Source organism: Salvelinus alpinus, chromosome 3 (assembly GCF_045679555.1).
Source record: "Salvelinus alpinus chromosome 3, SLU_Salpinus.1, whole genome shotgun sequence".
NCBI classification, from domain to species: Eukaryota; Metazoa; Chordata; class Actinopteri; order Salmoniformes; family Salmonidae; genus Salvelinus; species Salvelinus alpinus.
In genome coordinates this window covers 48,192,432-48,211,028 of record NC_092088.1, presented here as the reverse complement: position 1 = coordinate 48,211,028, position 18,597 = coordinate 48,192,432, and the positions used below count along the sequence as shown (strand labels likewise).

The 18,597-nt window shown below is 42.3% G+C and overlaps 1 pseudogene; it reads right to left on the bottom strand.

The window, feature by feature from the left end:
* The window catches only part of LOC139570863 (serine/threonine-protein kinase VRK2-like), a 31,634-nt pseudogene extending 15,732 nt beyond the window's left edge, over positions 1–15,902 (bottom strand).
* Positions 15,903–18,597: the final 2,695 nt, after the last annotated feature.

Here is an 18,597-nt window from a genome sequence, read left to right as displayed (position 1 = left end):
TCGGGTAGCCTTCCACAAGCTTCCCACAATAAGTTGGGTGCATTTTGGCCCATTCCTACTGGCAGAGCTGGGGTAACTGAGTCAGGTTTGTAGGCCTTGCATGCACACGCTTTTTCAGTTCTGCACACAAATTTTCTATGGGATTGAGGTCAGGGCTTTGTGATGGCCACTCCAATACCTGTACGTTGTTGTCCTTAAGCCGTTTTTCCACAACTTTGGAAGAATTCCTGGGGTCATTGTCCATTTGGAAGACCATTTGGAAGACCCATTTGCGACCAAGCTTTAACTTCCTGACTGATGTCTTGAGATGTTGCTTCAATATATCCACATAATTTTCCTGCCTCATGATGCCATCTATTTTGTGAAGTGCACCAGTCACTCCTGCAGCAAAGCACACCCAGAACATGATGCTGCCACCCCTGTGCTTCACGGTTGGGATGGTGTTCTTCGGCTTGCAAGCCTTCCCCTTTTTCCTCCAAACATAACGATGGTCATTATGGCCAAACAGTTCTATTTTTGTTTCATCAGATATTTCTCCAAAAAGTACGATCTTTGTCCCCATGTGCAGTTGCAAACCGTAATCTGGCTTTTTTTATGGCGGTTTTGGAGCAGTGGCTTCTTCCTTGCTGAGCAGCCTTTCAGGTGATGTCAATATAGGACTCGTTTTACTGTGGATATAGATACTTTTGTACCTGTTTCCTACAGCATCTTCACAAGGTCCTTAGCTGTTGTTCTGGGATTGATTTGCACTTTTCGCACCAAAGTACGTTCATCTCTATGAGACAGAACTCGTCTCCTTCCTGAGCCGTATGACAATTTCTTACAGACAGATTATTTCACTTATAATTCAATGTATTACAATTCCAGTGGGTCAGAAGTTTACATACACTAAGATGACTGTGCCTTTAAACACCATGGTCCCATGGTGTTTATACTTGCGTACTGTTGTTTGTACAGATGGACGTGGTACCTTCAGACATTTGGAAATTGCTCCCAAGGATGAACCAGACTTTGGCCCAATTTTTTTTCTGAGGTCTTGGCTGATTTCTTTTGATTTCCCCATGATGTCAAGCAAAGAGGCACTGAGTTTGAAGGTAGGCCTTGAAATACATCCACAGGTACACCTCCAATTGACTCAAATGATATCAATTAGCCTATCAGAATCTTCTAAAGCCATGACATCATTTTCTGGAATTTTCCAAGCTGTTTAAAGGCACAGTCATCTTAGTGTATGTAAACTTCTGACCCACTGGAATTGTAATACATTGAATTATAAGTGAAATATTCTGTCTGTAAACAATTGTTGGGAAAATTACTTGTGTCATGCACAAATTAGATGTCCTAACCGACTTGCCAAAACTATAGTTTGTTAACAAGAAATTTGTGGAGTGGTTGAAAAACAAGTTTTAATGACTCCAACCTAAGTGTATGTAAACTTCCGACTTCACCTGTATATATATATATATATATATATATATATATATATATAGTCCAGTCTGACTACTGGACTCTGACTCTGGACACATACTGACTGACGGGTACATACGTACATATATATATATATATGAATGTACGTACGTACCGTACTTATATATATATACAGTGGGGCAAAAAAGTATTTAGTCACCCACCAATTGTGCAAGTTCTCCCACTTAAAAAGATGAGAGAGGCCTGTAATTTTCATCATAGGTAAACTTCAACTATGACAGACAAAATGAGAAAAAAATATCCAGAAAATTACATTGTAGGATTTTTTATGAATTTATTTGCAAATTATGGTGGAAAATAAGTATTTGGTCACCTACAAACAAGCAAGATTTCTGGCTCTCACAGACCTGTAACTTCTTATTTAAGAGGCTCCTCTGTCCTCCACTCGTTACCTGTATTAATGGCACCTGTTTGAACTTGTTATCAGTATAAAAGACACCTGTCCACAACCTCAAACAGTCACACTCCAAACTCCACTATGGCCAAGACCAAAGAGCTGTCAAAGGACACCAGAAACAAAATTGTAGACCTGCACCAGGCTGGGAAGACTGAATCTGCAATAGGTAAGCAGCTTGGTTTGAAGAAATCAACTGTGGGAGCAATTATTAGGAAATGGAAGACATACAAGACCACTGATAATCTCCCTCGAGCTGGGGCTCCACGCAAGATCTCACCCCGTGGGGTCAAAATGATCACATTTTGAAATCCCAGAACCACACAGGGGGACCTAAAAATCGGGGGGACCCAAAAATCCCAGAACCACACGGGGGGACCTAGTGAATGACCTGCAGAGAGCTGGGACCAAAGTAACAAAGCCTACCATCAGTAACACACTACGCCTCCAGGGACTCAAATCCTGCAGTGCGAGACGTGTCCCCCTGCTTAAGCCAGTACATGTCCAGGCCCGTCTGAAGTTTTCTTAGAGAGCATTTGGATGATCCAGAAGAAGATTGGGAGAATGTCATATGGTCAGATGAAACCAAAATAGAACTTTTTGGTAAAAACTCAACTCGTCGTGTTTGGAGGACAAAGAATGCTGAGTTGCATCCAAAGAACACCATACCTACTGTGAGGCATGGGGGTGGAAACATCATGCTTTGGGGCTGTTTTTCTGCAAAGGGACTAGGACGACTGATCCGTGTAAAGGAAAGAATGAATGGGGCCATGTATCGTGAGATTTTGAGCGAAAACCTCCTTCCATCAGCAAGGGCATTGAAGATGAAACGTGGCTGGGTCTTTCAGCATGACAATGATCCCAAACACACCGCCCGGGCAACGAAGGAGTGGCTTCGTAAAAAGCATTTCAAGGTCCTGGAGTGGCCTAGCCAGTCTCCAGATCTCAACCCCATAGAAAATCTTTGGAGGGAGTTGAAAGTCCGTGTTGCCCAGCAACAGCCCCAAAACATCACTGCTCTAGAGGAGATCTGCATGGAGGAATGGGCCAAAATACCAGCAACAGTGTGTGAAAACCTTGTGAAGACTTACAGAAAACATTTGACCTCTGTCATTGCCAACATAGGGTATATAACAAAGTATTGAGATAAACTTTTGTTATTGACCAAATACTTATTTTCCAACATAATTTGCAAATAAATTCATAAAAATTCCTACAATGTGATTTTCTGGAATTTTTTTCCTCATTTTGTCTGTCATAGTTGAAGTGTACCTATGATGAAAATTACAGGCCTCTCTCATCTTTTTAAGTGGGAGAACATGCACAATTGGTGGCTGACTAAATACTTTTTTGCCCCACTGTATGTTAGGTCCTGATACTTTACTTCATACGAGTATGTTTGCGACCTGATTTTCAAACTTTTAGTAAGCCATAGACCACTTACATTTGGGCGTAGATCTGGATATGCATGTGAATGATTGATTGATTAGGTCTACATAAACAACTTCAATGCAAGTGTTTAGGTAATCTCTCAGGTCTCTCACCTTACCTGGGCCATCAAACCCTCTGGTGGAGAAACACCGTGACACCTATCCTCGTGGCCCAGACCGGTCCAGCCTTCTCTGGCCTCTGCTAGCTCTCTGTCCCCCCTCGGACAGCAGCTTTCTCAGCTTCTGGTAATCCGGACGTTGCTTACACCCCGTAACTTTGACATGGAGCAAGAACCTGGTCAACTCATCTGAGAGGGAGTGGGGAAGAGGAGAGAGAAAGAGAAAAATTAACAATATGCTTCACAGTCCCACTCAGTGTCTCTTATCATAGAGTTTTGATAAACACTGGCTATAACTACCAAACACACAGACACACCCCAGGTGATGTGTGTTTCAGTACACAGAAACAATCTGATGACTTTCACCCCTTCCCGCTACCTAGAGTGTACACACACAGTGGTGAGTGTGTATCACACTATATAATAGGGTTGATGCATGTCCTGAGCCTTATCTGTGGCGGCCAGCCGGGCCCTGCCACTGGAGGAGTTGCAGAGAATCAGCTCAGTCAGACAGTTACCACCATATCACATCACACAGAGACGTCACCTCATTGAGACGTGACCTCTCTTTACAGGACCAGAGATAACAGACAACAGAACACCCGAGTCTCAAAGAACTCTCTCTGGGATGGATCCTGGAGTTGTAGGAACGGATTTCTAGGATGGGGTTTTGAAAGACTGATCAAGTGTTTCACTGGCACCTGGGAAACTGTGGTGTGACTGGTGTCTGACTCACCCAGAGGTGTCTGACTACTGGACTCTGACTCTGGACACATACTGACTGACTGGTACGTACAGTGCCTTGCAAAAGTATTCATCCCCCTTGGCGGTTTTCCTATTTTGTTGCATTTCAACCTGTAATTTAAATAGATTTTTATTTGGACGTCATGTAATGGACATACACAAAGTAGTCCAAATTGGTGAAGTGAAATGAAAAAAATAACTTCTTTGAAGAAATTCAAAAAAATAAAAACTGAAAAGTGGTGCGTGCATATGTATTCACCACCTTTGCTTTGAAGCCCTTAAATAAGATCTGGTGCAACCAATTACATTCAGAAATCACATAATTAGTTAAATAAATTCTGCCTGTGTGCAATCTAAGTGTCACATGATCTGTCACATGATCTCAGTATATACAGTGGGGAGAACAAGTATTTGATACACTGCCGATTTTGCAGGTTTTCCTACTTACAAAGCATGTAGAGGTCTGTCATTTTTATCATAGGTACACTTCAACTGTGAGAGACGGAATCTAAAACAAAAATCCAGAAAATCACATTGTATGATTTTTAAGTAATTAATTTGCATTTTATTGCATGACATAAGTATTTGATCACCTACCAACCAGTAAGAATTCCGGCTCTCACAGACCTGTTAGTTTTTCTTTAAGAAGCCCTCCTGTTCTCCACTCATTACCTGTATTAACTGCACCTGTTTGAACTCGTTACCTGTATAAAAGACACCTGTCCACACACTCAATCAAACAGACTCCAACCTCTCCACAATGGCCAAGACCAGAGAGCTGTGTAAGGACATCAGGGATAAATTGTAGACCTGTACAAGGCTGGGATGGGCTACAGGACAATAGGCAAGCAGCTTGGTGAGAAGGCAACAACTGTTGGCACAATTATTAGAAAATGGAAGAAGTTCAAGATGACGGTCAATCACCCTCGGTCTGGGGCTCCATGCAAGATCTCACCTCGTGGGGCATCAATGATCATGAGGAATGTGAGGGATCAGCCCAGAACTACACGGCAGGACCTGGTCAATGACCTGAAGAGAGCTGGGACCACAGTCTCAAAGAAAACCATTAGTAACACACTACGCCGTCATGGATTAAAATCCTGCAGCGCACGCAAGGTCCCCCTGCTCAAGCCAGCGCATGTCCAGGCCCGTCTGAAGTTTGCCAATGACCATCTGGATGATCCAGAGGAGGAATGGGAGAAGGTCATGTGGTCTGATGAGACAAAAATAGAGCTTTTTGCTCTAAACTCCACTCGCCGTGTTTGGAGGAATAGAAGGATGAGTACAACCCCAAGAACACCATCCCAACCGTGAAGCATGGAGGTGGAAACATCATTCTTTGGGGATGCTTTTCTGCAAAGGGGACAGGACGACTGCACCGTATTGAAGGGAGGATGGATGGGGCCATGTATCGCGAGATCTTGACCAACAACCTCCTTCCCTCAGTAAGAGCATTGAAGATGGGTCGTGGCTGGGTCTTCCAGCATGACAACGACCCGAAACACACAGCCAGGGCAACTAAGGAGTGGCTCCGTAAGAAGCATCTCAAGGTCCTGGAGTGGCCTAGCCAGTCTCCAGACCTGAACCCAATAGAAAATCTTTGGAGGGTGCCGAAAGTCCGTATTGCCCAGCGACAGCCCCGAAACCTGAAGGATCTGGAGAAGGTCTGTATGGAGGAGTGGGCCAAAATCCCTGCTGCAGTGTGTGCAAACCTGGTCAAGAACTACAGGAAACGTATGATCTCTGTAATTGCAAACTAAGGTTTCTGTACCAAATATTCAGTTCTGCTTTTCTGATGTATCAAATACTTATGTCATGCAATAAAATGCAAATTAATTAATTAAAAATCATACAATGTGATTTTCTGGATTTTTGTTTTAGATTCCTTCTCTCACAGTTGAAGTGTACCTATGATAAAAAATTACAGACCTCTACATGCTTTGTAAGTAGGAAAACCTGCAAAATTGTCAGTGTATCAAATACTTGTTCTCCCCACTGTATACGCCTGTTCTGAAAGGCCCCAGATTCTGCAACACCACTAAGCAAGGGGCACCACCAAGCAAGCGGCACCATGAAGACCAAGGAGCTCTCCAAACAGGTCAGGGACAAAGTTGTGGAGAAGTACAGATCAGGGTTGGGTTATAAAAAATTATGCGAAACTTTGAACATCCCACGGAGCACCATTAAATCCATTATTAAAAAATTTAAAGAATATGGCACCACAACAAACCTGCCAAGAGAGGGCCGCCCACCAAAACTCACAGACCAGGCAAGGAGGGCATTAATCAGAGAGGAAACAAAGTACCAAAGACAACCCTGAAGGAGCTGCAATGCTCCACAGCAGATATTGGAGTATCTCTCCATAGGACCACTTTAAGCTGTACACTCCACAGAGCTGGGCTTTATGGAAGAGTGGCCAGAAAAAAATAAGCAAACATGTTTGGTGTTCGCCAAAAGGCATGTGGGAGACTCCCCAAACATATGGAAGAAGGTTCTCTGGTCACATTTTTGGCCATCAAGGATAATGCTATGTCTGGCGCAAACCCAACACCTCTCAATACCCCTAGAAGACCATCCCCACAGTGAAGCATGGTGGTGGCAGCATCATGCTGTGGGGATGTTTTTCAACAGCAGGGACTGGGAAACTGGTCAGAATTGAAGGAATGATGGATGGCGCTAAGTACAGGGACATTTTTGAGGTTAACCTGTTCCATTCCTCCAGAGATTTGACACTGGGACAGAGGTTCACCTTCCAGCAGGACAATGACCCTAAGCATACTGCTAAAGCAACACTCAAGTGGTTTATGGAGAAACATTTAAATGTCTTGGAATGGCCCAGACCTCAATCCAATTGAGATTATGTGGTATGACTTAAAGATTGCTGTACACCAGCAGAACCCATCAAACTTGAAGGAGCTGGAGCAGTTTTGCCTTGAAGAATGGGCAGAAATCCCAGTGGCTAGATGTGCCAAGCTTATAGAGACATACCCCAAGAGACTTGCAGCTGTAATTGCTGGAAAAGGTGTCTCTACAAAGTTTTGACCATGGGAGGGTTGAATAGTTATGCACGCTCAAGTTTTTTGTTTTTTAGTCTTATTTCTTGTTTGTTTCACAATAAAACATATTTTGCATCTTCAAAGTGTGTTGTGTAAATCAAATGATACAGACCCACAAAAAAATATATATATTTTATTCCAGGTTGTAAGGCAACAAAATAGGAAAAATGCCAAGGTGGGTGAATAGTTTCGCAAGCCACTGTAGGCCTTCTCACTCACATGTGGAAGCTCCACCCACAGATAGCTGCTGCACTGAGCCAGGTAGATTACCCATGAGTCTGGAAAGAGAGAGAAAAACAGGCATGAAATACAGAGGGAGAGAGGGGAAACAATGGTTTAATAGGGAGATGGAGGACAAGGAACCAGAGAGAGGGGAGAGTGTTTGCTTAGTACCTGGTCTTGGCCTCCCACGGCAGCGCCCAACACAGACAGTGGAGCAAACGGAAGCCCAACACCTCCAGGTTCCCACGTCTAGATGGAGCTACTGAGAGGGGGAGAGAGAGAGCCAAAAAGAGAGGGGCGAGAGGTAGTAGTTCAGAACCTGGTCTAGGAGGATGAAAACAGCTTTGATTGACAGGATGTGTTCAGAGGAAAAAACACAATATGAAAAAGAGAGGGTATGACAGAGGCTTGTTTTGTTTTCGCAGCTGGTGTTAGTCTTTACATTTTCCTTGATCTATGTCCTGCTCTGCAGACATAGGAAGGGAAATTGGTGTGCTCAGCTCAAATGTTTGTAGCAACAAAAAGTATTTGGGTGCGGGGTTCAAAAGCCATATACTTAAAGAAAGACAAAACCTGCACTCACAGGAATATTCTTTACATTTTAATGTATTTTCTTAGACGCAGAGGTCAGAACATACGGACACGTTTCGGCGGAAGCCTTCGGCAGCATGCTCCACAGACAAACAGGGCTTTCTGAGGGGAGGAGGGCTGACTTTTTTGGTCAGTTTACTCCCGTTCTGGCCCGTTCCAGGAAACTGGATCCTTGTGGCCTCTGACATGATCCAGACGCCCGCTGCATTGCCTAAAAATACACTCACACACTCGATCCCTCTCTCAGGCAGTAAAACACACACACAGAGATGTCTGAGCCAAAATCACTACCACATGTTACAGAAGTCGACAGGGTGCTGTGCACTGGGGAGTCATCTAAATACTGATGGCTAGACTAGGCATTAATCTCTGGACTTCATTGTAAACGATGCCTTCCATCTAGTTTGAATGAAGAAGTGGACAAACCCTGCACTGAGCCAGTGTCTTTATGAAAAACTGTGGTTGAGTTCATCAATATGTCTGAAATGAGTCCACGTGAGGGGTCGAGCCCGAGGAGTTTTAGCAACTCAATACTGTAACGGCCTCACATCTCTGGAGAAATTACCTATCGACTGGCTTCATCAGAGGGAGAAATCTTGAACCAGATCCATGGATAGCATTGATCCCAGCCAGTGCTACAAGAGTGTCCGCCAGGCAGCAGCACCCAGCAGGCCAGCACTACTAGCATTGAGACGGACATTGCAGGTGTTGGTTGTTAGTTGGTTGGTGTTGTTGGTTGTAGTTAAATGTTGGTTGGTTGTTGCCACTGCTGCTGCCTCTGTTGCCTTCATTTCTGGGATTAAACCGATTGTTTAAATCATTTATTGAATACATTATCTTAAGAGTGCAAGATGTTAAGTACTTAAGTGCATAGGTCAGCATTACAGTATATTTGTTGCTGCCACATCTAATCAAGCCATTGTTGTAAACAATTGTATAAAGCCTCATTGATACTGAGAGCCAGTGACACCAGCACTCAAACTGCTCCAACTCCAACAGCCACATAATAGATGAACAATTATAACTATGTTAAGCCTGCCTGTGTGAGTTCTTTGGACATATTGTCCCTGTTCACAATGGCATTCACTTTAAAGTTTTGGTAGTGTATTTATGCATCTTTCCCTAACGAGAGAGGGGGCAGGATACACACACACACACACAATAGATGCACAGACCATGGTTTTTCAGTTAGGAAAATATGGCGCCCGGACAATGTGGCCAGGAAGATTTTAATTTACCGGCCATTTCAGAAATTTACCGGACAAATATACATTGGGTGCATAAGCGTCCACCCACTGTGCTCAGAATGACGGAAATCACATTAAGATTATGGTAATGTATTTTAACAGAACACGCAACTCATGTAATGAAGCAGCCAATAAAACATAATTTTCAAACATTTGTCAAAATGCAATTTGCAAGAAAACACCATTCTAAACACTACACATGGGAAAACGCCATTCTAAACTTCGCACCTGATAGCGGTTCCTTATGTGACAGACATGAAAATCTCTGTCAGAAATTTAGAAAGAGGGGGAACAACTACTTCAAGGTCTCAGAGCGAGTGACGTCACCGATTGAAACGCTATTAGCGCGCACCACGCTAACTAGCTAGCCATTTCACATCGGTTACACATGGCGATAGACCTAGTTGATTATTGAGTTGCGGCGGTCGGTGAAAAACATATAAAATGTGTGTGAAGATAATGTGTCTTGAGTAAAATGTAAAATGTTGAGACAAGAAGGGGAGGAGTGTGGCGAAGATATAGGCAAGTCTCCCCAGAATGGTTCAGCTCTCTCCACATTTAATTGTGGGAATTGTTTGCCCTTTGATTATTATTTTTATGATTCCCCATTACATACTTCACCAGAGTTAATATACCGTTAAATTAATGTAACCAAATGATAGGAATTATGTAAAACATGTATTAATTAGTCATTTACCGTTCTCATTATCGGAGTGGAAACTTTGTTTGTAAAGTTCACAATCTGCTACACTTGTGAGAAACACGTTTTGGTTAATTTCATAACCATCATTTACGATATTTGCCAATGTTTTCATTGTATTTTGTTTGGAGTGCTCCACATGAGCAATGAGCATGTGTCTGGTCTCTCTGTCCTGATAATGTCGAGGGAGCATTTGAAAAATCTTTCCAACTGTCTCCCCCTCAATAATCACAAATCCTCAGTGTGAAAGAGCAACGGAGGTTTTAGGCCTACTGCTGCATTGGCCTTTAGGCTATGAGTTCCATGCGTTAATTTCTTTAGCCGCCAATGTATCACGGTGTATCAATGTGTCCATATTGCAGAGGCTGGTGATCTTGCATTAGTTGACTTTTAACATTTAGATTGTTATCATTTTAATTCAAACTTTTATGATTAACCACATGACAATGATTTTGAGTAATGAAAACGTTATTATTGAAATGAAACTGTTCAGTCAACGGTAGAAATGGTAGGATCGGTAGGATAAATGATAAATTGTAAACTTCCTCAAACTTGAAACTCAAGTGCCACCTATGAAGTCTTTATAAGAAAATTGCCTCCACGTTGCCTTGGTCGGATTTTGCCAATAGGCTACTTTGAAGCAAGGTAAGACGTGTCTCCTAATATGAAATAAAACATTCAGGTTTCAAACAATTAAGTATGTTTTCAAAATGCATACTGCCTCCAGCTCTGATTACAAAGTGATGGGTGACGAGATGATAGCCTATTGCCTGCACTTGGATGGTGAATGGGAGGGTCGCTTCAATTACCAGTTGAGAAATACAAATAGTAGGTATTTTTAATCGTGCACCAAAACTGTTGTTAACGTGTGATGGCATTTAGAATTCTTGCAACGAATGGGCAATAAAATAAAAGCATGTTTTATTCCAGCAACAACCAGCTGAGGAGCTGCGGGAGAAATCCTGCAAAAAAGGCTCTGCGTGTGATAGTTGTGTTGGATAAATAAGATACATGATGACTAATGAAAATACACACAGGCCTATTTAATTCCACTAAATTATGCAAATGAACCTATCGACCGATAAGCATGACCGTGTATTTTCTTCAACTGGTATTTCCATCAATGAATAAAAGGCATTATCTTGCAATGGATATTTTTTTCTCCCGGTCATTTTGGTTGGCAAGTATTATTTAATCGGCTTTTAATACTTTTTTTGGGTGCCAAAGGCCGGCAAGAGCCTGCTATAACAGAAACCCTGGCACAGACACAATAAATGCACACATGCATGCGAACGAGCAAACACACACACACAGTTTAGAAGGTGAACCTCAGAGCCCTACATACTCCAGGCTTGTCATAGAGGAGTTAGGTGACAATGTAGTGGGTTGTCATCTCCTACTGTTATTCAGATTTCCGAAAGCATGGTGTCACACTCTTAACCCTCTCAGTTGGAATGTCTGTGTTCCGAAGCATCCCGCTCCAATAGGTGATAATTAGCTCAGAGTTCAGCGGTGTATCACTCTGTGTTTAATCTCCGCCCTCGTCATGGCAACCTATCAACATCTACCCGGTGAGTTTGATGAGAGGTGAGATGGGAGGACAGGATCTTGAGCAAAAAGTAGTCTTGCTCCTCGTCAAAATCTGCATGCATTTCAATTGCCGTTTGACCCAAAGAAACTCAGAAACTGCCTTACAACATAGAAGTCAAGTACGAGCAGCTATCATATACAATTTATCTGCCTGGAATATTTTAAAAAAATGGTTTGTTTATCAACTGTAGTTAAAAATGGGAAACTTTACCAAATGGCCTCTTGATTGACCAATTCCAATAGTGGTGTACTGTAGACCTAACGAAAGCGTTAGATATATAAAAGGACTTTAACATTTAGATTGTCAGTAGTGGTTAGAAGAAGATCACTGCATAAGCACATATTTTCATCTTATACTCTCTACCTACTTTGGTTTGTAGAAGATTCATGACCCCTGGGCCGTAGAAGCAAAGGAATAATTCACCTCTACAACAGCTTCTACTGTTTAGGCTAGACCGAAGGGTTGGAATGAGGACCATATGCAACTGCCTGTATGTGACACGAGAACAAATTGTGCTAGGTGTGAGTGAGTGTACTTCAATGTAAAAGAACAGACCTGTGTTTGAACCAGTCCTGTGATTTAAGCGTCATTCCTATCTAAACTCTTATTACATCAAATACACAATGAGAACAGCCATAGACGGACAACTGAGAACATGTTGAAGTAAGTTCTGCCTGCAACATATGGGCTTGTATGGAACTGTGAAGTTCAATCAGTGTTTTTTTCAGCAGCGGTGGCGGTGGCCATGGTTTTAGAGAGACAAAATGTTGCCACATTAAAACTAATTTCCTGCAATTCTACACATTTTGCCATGGGGCCAAGAAAACATTTTCAGTTTAAAAGCTAATTTCCTTAAAGTATTATTTTATTTTGTGGCTGTGTACCTCTGCTAAATGTATATATGGAAAACAATGATTACAATACATGGGCCCAACATCCACCTTTTCATTCAGAAAAACACAAGTTCAGCATACCCCCCACCCCTCCGCTCTCTCTCTCTCTCTCTAAAGCATATTAAAAAGGACATGTTTGCCTTTATCAATATCGCTGCATGAACATCTTGTCTGTTTTGGTCCATATCGACAACATCGATAGAAACAGTGGCACGGCGATTAGGGAGTCTAGCCACACTCAGTTCAGTGTATCGAACCTTAACGCCTTCCTCTGCTCTGAGCAAGCAGAGAGGTTATCAGTGGCCAGTCCCTCACTAACCAAACATCAAAGCCTTAATTAATGGGGGATGAATACACAATGCAGGTCATGACTTTAGCTAATTAGGGAATTGTTAAATGAAGTCCGTGTCGGGGGAATGTGGGCCAGGGAGAATCAATGTCCAATAAAAAGGACTATGTATGCAATTTTCCAGCTAATGTGTTTCCGATAACTACTGAGGGAGGTTTTAAAGCAAGGGACGAAGGGGGCTTCACTTTACATGATGCATTGATAAACAAGTACTCTGCCAACTGAAAGATACAGTAATGCAGTTAGTACATAGCAAGATACATCCGTGCAAGATCATTGGCCATACAGTCAATACAAGAGAAATCTACTGTCCACAAATCCATGTATGTTTACCCAGAAACCTTTCAAAACACAATAGCTTTTTTTTCCACCTGAAACATTGAATGTTCATAACAATGAAATTACACTTTACCGACTCCATTTTGAGCATCTATGCTGGTGTACTCTACGGTTCCGTTGTGTCCCTTCTTCGGGTTTTCCTTGTTCTCCTAGTGCACTCCGTCTGGGCTGTACCTGTAGGACAGGCCGTTGTCAGCCAGGTACACATGTACAACAGATAATAAACAGACTATGTGTAGATAACTTACAAGTAGAAGCTTAACACAATGCTCAATATTAAAATAACTTGAAACGGTTGTCTATGTATGTTTTGTACACAGTACAATAAATGCCTTCAATACACATGCCTACTGTACTTAGACAGCGCTAGTGCTAACCTTGTCTGGGTCTGTGTGACCAAGCATTAGGTTGGCCTTCTTTACGTCTGCATGGACATACTCGTTGTCATGGATATACTCAAGGACATCCAGCTGTAGGAGGACAAGCAGTAGGTGAAATCCTTGTGACATGCAGCAATGGATGATGGAGAGGATAGTAGAGTACGAGTCTCACCAGGACACGTCCTAGCTGTAGCACTGTGTGTTTCTTTAGCTTGTCACCATTTCTCTCACACACTTTCTGAAGGTCACTGCCCAGGCGGTCCATCGCCATGAACCTGTACCTGAACAGGGCAAAGGTCAAGGAGAAGGGGTAAAATAATCTCGAACACACTTCCCAACCCCAATGTGAGGGATTATTGACCAAGTACCATCATCATCATCATCATCATCAGGACCATGGTCAGTAGTACCTGGTTCTGTTGTGTTCTGCTAGTCCTGATCCCAAGTTTGCAGGGATCCCCAGGAAGTCCAGCTTCTTGCTCCTCTTCCACATCAGCACTGAAACAACAGCAGGACAGAATTACGAGGGACAAAAATCAAACATGTATTGGGTCTTACATATACATAAAATATTTACAGCATATTTAATGTATTTTCACCAGTGCAAAGTGTGTACCTATTTTTTTCGACAGGAATAGCAGACACAAAAAAAAGTTCAAAAACAGAACATTGTAGATATTTGCTCTTTGCCTTATTGTTTTATTCATTACTTGTTGCATTCATTATTTACCTTTGTTTTTTTGTTTTATTAACCTTTGTTATTTTGTTTTATGATGCTAGTGCTGAGCAAATATGGCCAGGTGCCCAAAATACAATCCTAGGGGGCCTGAGCCTTTGGTCTTAAAAGTTATACAACAAATTGGGAAGTGATGTGAATTTAATTCCTGTGGATTCAGGTTGACTCTGTCCGAACTGTTCGCAAAACACCTATGACCAGACAAAGGAAATATGGAAAGGTATGTCTAAGCCAGACACACAACCATGCACTTTTAATCATAGCGAAAAACCCACACTGACAGACAGAGAGAAACAGACAGACAGGCAGACAGGCAGGCACACACACAGTGAACATGAAGCCTGTCTTGGAGTGGTGGCTGGCCTGACTGGCTCTCCACCAGACTGGCAGGTGGTCAGGGGCCCAGTGGAGAAGCAGGCATCATTATGTGTGATTGGGTCCCTCTCTATGAATTAGAACTCAAACAAGCAGGGACGGGGCTAACTGCCACTGAGGTGCATGTTTGCTTTGGCTTATTAATTACACCAGGCAGCAGTCTTCATGTCTATGGCCTCTTCATCAGCCAAGTACACTCTTGCTGCACTGGGCCTGGCTGCTCATATAAGAGGTAGTCTATGTGGGATAAAGGCTATGAATTCTTGACCATATGTCTGCCACATCATTATGTTGAATGATTGAAGTTGTTGATACTCATTGTTCTCAGGTTTAGTTTCCCTCAGATAGAACTTGAGCTCAGAAAACAGAGGCCTATTCACATGGTAATCCTGCAGACACAATGAAATAAGAGGGTCAAATAAGAGGAAAAATGGAAATAGCCTAGGCAGGCAATATTTCAATAAAAGACATGCTGAAAGCTGTTGCATGTGCTCCCTTAAACTTATAGGCTGAAGCCAGCAGTTCCTCATTGTCACTTTCCATATCCAAGAAAACCCAGTGAGGAGAGCAAGCAAGAGAGAAATACAAAGTGAGAGAGCAACAGCGCCTAACATTAAATGATTGTAGTTAAGTCAAACTGTCATCATCTCTCGATTATCTCTGATCAAATGACACATAGGTGTTAATGCCTTGACTCACACAACACCATCAGGCATTCCTGTATTCACCACTTTAATCACAAAATTAGAGTCCTCCCCAACAGGTGTCCACTTCCTGCAAAACTGAAGGGAGAGAGGGAAGAAGGGAGAGAGAGAAAATGTAAGAGACGGACAAAAGGAGGGAGAGAGATAGGGTGTAAGAGAGAAAGGGGAGAGCAAAAGAGAGAGGGGATAGAGAGACGAAGAAAAACAGAGGGACACAGAGATAAATAAACCGTGATAAACATGACAGTAATTTCGAAGCAATCAGATGTACCCCAGTTTTTGTGGTCTGTTGGTGATGTATTTACACCCAAAACACAAATCTGTGATTGCTGGTCATGCGTTTTGCTCCATAAATTGGGGTCACCACTCTTGTCACTCAAAGAGGGATGTGTGTGTGTGTGTGTGTGTGTGTGTGTGTGTGTGTGTGTGTGTGTGTGTGTGTGTGTGTGTGTGTGTGTGTGTGTGTGTGTGTGTGTGTGTGTGTGTGTGTGTGTGTGTGTGTGTGTGTGTGTGTGTGTGTGTGTGTGTTGTGTGTGTGTGTGTGTGTGTTGGGGAGGGAGGGGGGGTTGAGAATCAGTGATAACTTGATGGATTGACATACTAGTCTGGTTACCTACCTAGGTAGATCAATCCAAAGCCTCCTTGACCAATTATTCTGCCCAGTCTCCATCGCTTCTTCTCTGTGTAAAACTATCTGATAGGGGTGCAGGTAATACTCACTTCCTGGGAGGGTCCATGGAGATAGCTAGCAATAGCAACCTATTTTGGAGTTAACATTACAGAGAGTCAAGTTAGTTGGCCACTAATAGTGGCAATAGTATGGATACAGAGTATTGACATGTGGTCAACAGATGCAGCTATAGCTACCTAACTAGCCTGCAAAGTATGAGCTGAGAAGAGAGGGCATAGACTTGAAACAAAACTGGAAGTCAGTAAAATATGGAAATTGGCCAGCAGATTAGCCTAGCTACTACAAGCTAACATACCATCTCGACTAGTTGAGGCAGAAAGCAAGCTTTTATTCTCGACCATATATTTAGCTAGGTTTAGAGCTACCGGTACTAGATATGATCAATAAACAAATGTTGGGTCCAAAGTTAGCAAGCTAGCTCGGTTGCTCTCCCCAAAGAAAAATCTACTCCATCTGGTTTTTCGACAGCTGCTGTCAAAACTGTTAGATTTCCTTCAACTTTGTCCCTCCCGCTGTGTGATAGGCCAAAAATCAACCAGTGAAATCTAGGAAGCAATGGCTCTGGATATTCACCCACCAATGACTGCAACAGCAAGTTCCATATGACAGGTTTATATTACTTTCAGTCATCCTCAAACATCTGGCCTGGGGTGCTTTCAGTGGGTGCAACATTACAGAACGTTCTGGCAAAACTGTGTAGAACAGAAACGCTCTGTCATTTAGACTAGGCCAGGGAATTGTATCAATTTGAGTGATTTGTAAGAAAGAGACCTCCCAGTCAACACGGTGGGTTCGGGCCTATTACGTTTGATACTTAGGGGACTAGGCATTGACTTGGACTCGGGGGGACTTCATGAGGGCCGAGCTCTTCCCAAGTCCGGAGAATCATATTACCTTGGGTTCCAGCTAATGGTACTCGGGCCCAGTCCACTTCAGCATATCTGGCCTGAAACTTTTTTCAGAAGTTGGGTTATATGAGGTTTTTATTCGGCATGTGTATTGTATTTCATGAAAACAAAATAGTGAAACATTTATAATTTGGCACATCTATACGTTATATTTTTTAGATAAAACTAACCTAAAAACATTCAAATAATTTATTAAAAAACTATGTTTTGCAATGAAGGTCTACAGTAGCCTCAACAGCACTCTGTAGGCAGTGGAGATTTTAGAATGCACAGTGAAATCGGGAAGTATTCAGACGCCTTGACTTTTTCAAAATGTTGTTACTTTACAGCCTTATTCTAAAATTGATTAAATAGTTTTTTCCCCCTCATCTACCCACAATACCCCGTAATGACAAAGATTTTTTTTGTGTATATATATCTATATATACACAAAAATAAAGAATGAAATCACATTTACATAAGTATTAAGACCCTTTACTCTGTACTTTGTTGAAGCACCTTTGGCAGCGATAATAGCCTCAAGTCTTCTTAGGTATGACGCTACAAGCTTGGCACACCTGTATTTGGGGAGTTTCTCCCATTCTTCTCTTCCGATCCTCTCAAGCTCTGTCAGGTTGGATGGGGAGTGTTGCTATACAGCTATTTTCAGGTCTCTCGAGAGATGTTCGATCAGGTTCAAGTCCGGGCTCTGGCTGGGCCACTCAAGGACATTCAGAGACTTGTCTCGAAGCAACTCCTGCATTTTCTTGGCTGTGTGGTTAGGGTTGTTGTCAACACAACAATAAACAATGCATTCATTGCACTAACGGTGACAAACGATGCACACAAACTATTAGGGCCTATGTAAAGCTGTCCCAAAAGCAGAGCTTTATTTTCAGCACCATGGAGTGAATCCTTACCACAGCTAAACCTGGCTACCTTGTCTGGCACCGAAACAGTTCATTCAGCCTCATTTACTGCTTTAAAAGAAATGTATATGGCTCACTTGCTTAAACACATTTCAGAACATGGGTTGTTCTTACAGTATTCTCCCTGTACACCAAGTCAGAACCATAGGATTAATAAAGGGGGTATATAAGCATACAATGAAAGCTCTTACAATATTAGACTATTACATTTCTCTAAAACAGGCTATAGGCTACATGTGCACCACCAAGTCAGAACAGTAGGCTAAGGATTCAGAGCATGTCAAACATGTTAAGTGTGGTGTACCGCAGGGCTGCTCTTTAGGCTCTCTACTATTTTCTATTTTTAGCAATGACCTGCCACTGGCATTAAACAAAGTATGTATGTCCATGTATGCTGATGAATCATCCATATACGCATCAGCAACCACAGCTAATGAAGTCACTGAAACCCTTAACAAAGAGTTGCAGTCTGTTTTGGAATGGGTGGCCGGTAATAAACTGGTCCTGAACATCTCTAAAACTAAGAGCATTGTATTTGGTACAAATCATTCCTTAAGTTTTAGACCTCAGCTGAATCTGGTAATGAATGGTGTGGCTGTTGAACAAGTTGAGGAGACTAAATAACTTGGTATTACCTTAGATTGTAAACTGTCATGCTCAAAACATATAGATTCAATGGTTGTAAAGATGGGGAGAAGTCTGGCCGTAATAAAGGGATGCTCTGCTTTTTTG